General features: G+C 35.2%; 1 long non-coding RNA gene across 1 annotated transcript; it reads right to left on the bottom strand.

The window, feature by feature from the left end:
• Positions 1 to 2,553: 2,553 nt before the first annotated feature.
• LOC140137573 (uncharacterized) lies at positions 2,554 to 4,241 on the bottom strand. The gene is made up of 3 exons (XR_011856867.1): positions 4,123 to 4,241; positions 3,470 to 3,535; positions 2,554 to 2,666 (listed from the first exon to the last, which is right to left on the bottom strand). It is a non-coding gene; the product is annotated as an uncharacterized lncRNA (long non-coding RNA).
• Between the last annotated feature and the right edge of the window lie 420 nt (positions 4,242 to 4,661).

The following is a 4,661-nucleotide window of genomic DNA, read 5'->3' as shown; positions in this document are numbered from 1 at the left end:
AATGACTGCATTCAGTGCATTGGTCCACATATTATAGACAATGCTGTTTCTTGCCTGGAATTATGGGATATAACAACATGGCGGAGAATTTGAAGCCAATGTTTTTGAGATACTGCAGAAAAATGATGATTTCATCATATTCCTTTTACTGATCGTAAGTTAGAAAAAAACTAGAAAATGCGACTTCTATGAGCTATCAATGTGCCAATTTGCAGGTTACCTATAATATAGCTAACAACAAAGTAACAAAAGTTGTACCAAAAATGCTGCTTTACTGAGAGAAGTGCAAATTGCCAAATTTGGAGATCCATTCTGAAAATTTAGTCTATAATATTGATTTAAAGGTTAAATATGCATGTATTGCAATAATATCATGATGTCTTTTACAGTTAAAATTTTTCGAATTAATGAAACTAATGAAACCCAGACAGTTGTAGAAAATTTGGTGGAATATGTGCAAGTTCAATCAAAAATGTATGTTTTCAAAAACATGAAGAAGCTCAGGTGAACTGGCACTATCATAAAGGAGAGAAAAAATCAGGACCATTTGGATTTGAACAAGCGCTCACTTACGATTACATGTCGATGAGTTCAACAGCTCATCATGGTGGATCTGCCAGCAAATTAAACATGAAATGATTTTATTCTCTCGTAAATGTCTCACATAATTATAAAGAGAAGGGACAGCCTATCTGCTGTGTCCATCCTTGCAGGAAATCTAGTCAATTATAGACATTAAATATTAAATGCAAGGATCACAATGGATACATGCTTGAGAAAACTTGTAATATATATTTCCAAGGTAGAAATATCCAATCTGAGTAGCCAGAATGTAATTTTGGGCTGTTTGACACATGCCTACAGTTTGGTAGAGAAATCAGCCTATTGGCAAATGCATGAATTCACTTAGTAAAAAATTGCCAGTGCCAAAATTGATGACCCAATTAATACACTCCCAGCAGTGGCGTAGCATCATAGGGGCACCGGGGGGTTGACATGCCCCCCCCCATCGATCTGAAATTTTCAAAAATCCCATAGGAAAATTGCTGAAAAATGGCTTGTGCCCCTCCAATCAGACCCGGTGCCCCCAATCAGAGTCGGTGCCCCCCACGCTATATTCCACTGACTCCCAGTGGGAATCAGATTAAGGCCATAAAAATAGCAATGGGAAAATAATAATCTGTAAACCTTCCCCTTTCAGATGCACTAAAACTTTCATGTTTCCGATGATTATTTCTAGGCAGAATTTGATACTTAATATAGCAAACATATAAATACCATCAAAGATGTCATTTTCAAAGAGATGTCCACTTTTCTTTGGTGTCATGAACTCATCAACAGATAACTTGTCATCTACACCATCCACTTCGTCACCTTTTGGTCTTCTTGTTGTGTCTAAAATGCAAATATAAAATCAAGATGCTTACAAAGTTTATATCATGATCATCCACAGGCTAATTAGTGGAATCAGACTTGGGAGAGACTAGAGAGACACTGTAAAATTGGCACCCACATAGTTTCATATTTTCCATACATGTTAGGTCCAGATATTAAAATTAGCTAATGATTGATTTGACATAAAAGTATAAAGCTACAGAATGCATTATTCTACAAGGTGGTCCTGATCATGCTGAGGATTTTCAAAATCCAATTTTTTAAAAATTGTAATGTACTTTAAAAAAAAGAACCTCCGAAAAACAAAATCTTGAGATCCCGAGAACCGAGATTCATTTCAGATAATCACCCAATCAGATTCACTATTACATTACAACTTTTTATGATCTAGACGCTGGAATGAAATCCAACATATTGCAGTTATCGGCAACATTCCCTATACTACATACATACAGCCTCTCTGATTGGAGTGTGACCTCACTAAGTCTCCATGACAGACATGGTTTTATATATTATCAAGAAACATAAACCATTCTGATTATATTTAATACAACACAAATGCACACATGATAGAATGCAGTTTCATATAATCCCCTATGCTTTTATCAGGGGGGGGGGACACTATATAAACTGTACCTTTTGTCATGACTGCAGACAGTGGCGGTGGCAGGAATTTTTTCGGGGGGGGGGGCATTGAGGGGGCAAAGTGAATTTCAGGGGGGGCAAAATCAACACATTTTTACGCAAAGTTGCCATAAAAAGTGGACATTTTGGGTTTTACTGGGGAGGGCAAGAGTTCTGACTGGGGCATTTTCCCCATCCCCCCCCATGGTGCCGCCACTGACTGCAAATGGCTTCTTTGAATTTCTTTGTCTTTATCACATTCCAATTTCTCACCTGAATTGAACAAAATTCACATTTTCCATCAAATTGTGTTCAAAAATTTATTCTGAATAACAAAATTGATAGTCCACACTATCTGATTCGTAAAGTTTATGATAATGAATGTCATTTGTTAGTATACCAAACAGCATGCATGTGTCATGGTTAAATGCACAATGTAGTTGATGACACTGTAGTTGATATTAGGAGGATGGAATTGAATTCCATTATTACCACTTGGGCTAATTTAAACATGACAATAACATACTTACCTTCAAAGATGTCATTTTCAAAGAGATGTCCACTTTTCTTTGGTGTCATGAACTCATCAACAGATAACTTGTCATCTACACCATCCACTTCATCACCTCTTGGTCTTCTTGTTGTGTCTAAAATGCAAATATAAAATCAAGATGCATAAAGAGTTTATATCATGATCATCCACAGGCTATAGTGGAATCAGATTTGGGAGAGACTAGAGAGACACTGTAAAATTGGCCCCAAAGTACCACATTTTCCTAGGTCCAAATATTAAATTAGCTATTGATTGATTGGACACAAAAGTATAAAGCTACAGAATCTATTATTCTATATGAAGGTGGTTCAATTATGCTCTAATTAAAGCAATATTAAAAGATTCGCTGAGGATTTTCAACTTTCAAATTTGTACACAATTGTAATGAACTAAAATAGGTTCAGAAAAACAAAATCTTGCGATCACAAGAACCGAGATTTAATTCAGATGATCACTCAATCAGATTCACTGATATACGTTTTTACGACCTAGGTGCTGGAATGAAAATCCAATAACCTTTACTGGTACTAATAATTTGACCTCAGATGACCCCTTATGACCTTGAAAAACTGATACAATTCATGTAGTTACTGATTATCCCCTTCACCACATTTCATTACAGTTGGATGAATTTGAAGAATTCATTCATTTCCACCAACATAATGACTACACACCCAAAATTGTACAATTACTATCTGGAATGGACTTGATCAGCTAATCACATAATATGGTTCCAAGTTTGTCTGAAAGTCAGTCTCCATGACAGACATTCTAATTTTATATTGCAAGAAACATTACCATTCTGATTATATGTAAATGCATATATGACAGAATGCAGTTTCACATAATCCCCTCTGCTTTTATCAAGGGGGGGGGGTAACATTGTATAAACCGTACCTTTTGTCATGACTGCAGATGGCGTCTCCGAATTTTCTTTGTCTTTATCACATTCCGATTTCTGACCTGAATTGAACAAAATGCACATTTTTCATCAAATTGTGTTCAAAAATTTATTCTGAATAAAAAAAAAAAATGATAGTCCATAATATGTGATTTGGTAAGTTTATGATAATGAATGTCATTTGTTAGTATACCAAACAGCATGCATGGGCCATGGTTAAATGCACATGTTGCATGATTTTCAAAGGCAGCATGGCTTTCCATTCAAATGAACCATCATAAGCCCCGGACAAATTGCTATAACACTGTACTCTATGGGAGGAAATATCATAAAATCAGTTTTTCTCAAAAACTGAGTCAGCTCTCAACAAGAACTGTCTTTAAAAAAGACAATGTAGTTGATATTAGGATGGATGGAGGCAATTATAAAAAGACTAGAATAGTACATGGACTTGTGTTGCAGGGAAAAGTGTTGGACATTAAATAAGCCTGATCTGAATGCAGAAAGAGTATGAAGAATATCATGGCCAAATTGGAATAAACTGCATTGTGACATGCATCAAATATTCATTTCTACCGGTAATTCAAAACAAGTTGAATTCCATTAATATAACTTTGGGGTAGTTTAAACACAACAATAACATACTTACCTTCAAAGATGTCATTTTCAAAGAGATGTTCACTTTTCTTTGGTGTCATGAACTCATCAACAGATAACTTGTCATCTACACCATCCACTTCATCACCTCTTGGTCTTCTTGTTGTGTCTAAAATGCAAATATAAAATCAAGATGCATAAAGACTTTATATCATGATCATGCACATAATGGAATTAGAATTGGGAGAGACTAGAGAGACACTGTAAAATTGGCCCCAAAGTACCACATTTTTCTAGGTCCAAATATTAAATTAGCTATTGATTGATTGGACACAAAAGTATAAAGCTACAGAATCTATTATTCTATATGAAGGTGGTTCAATTATGCTCTAATTAAAGCAATATTAAAAGATTCGCTAAGGATTTTCAACTTTCAAATTTGTACACAATTGTAATGAACTAAAATAGGTTCAGAAAAACAAAATCTTGCGATCACGAGAACCGAGATTTAATTCAGATGATCACTCAATCAGATTCACTGATATACGTTTTTATGACCTAGGTGCTGGAATGAAAATCCAATAACCTTTA

This window comes from Amphiura filiformis, chromosome 2 (genome assembly GCF_039555335.1).
Source record: "Amphiura filiformis chromosome 2, Afil_fr2py, whole genome shotgun sequence".
Classification (NCBI taxonomy): Eukaryota; Metazoa; Echinodermata; class Ophiuroidea; order Amphilepidida; family Amphiuridae; genus Amphiura; species Amphiura filiformis.
The sequence above is the reverse complement of the archived record's forward strand: the minus strand, read 5'-3'. Positions and strand labels throughout refer to the sequence as shown.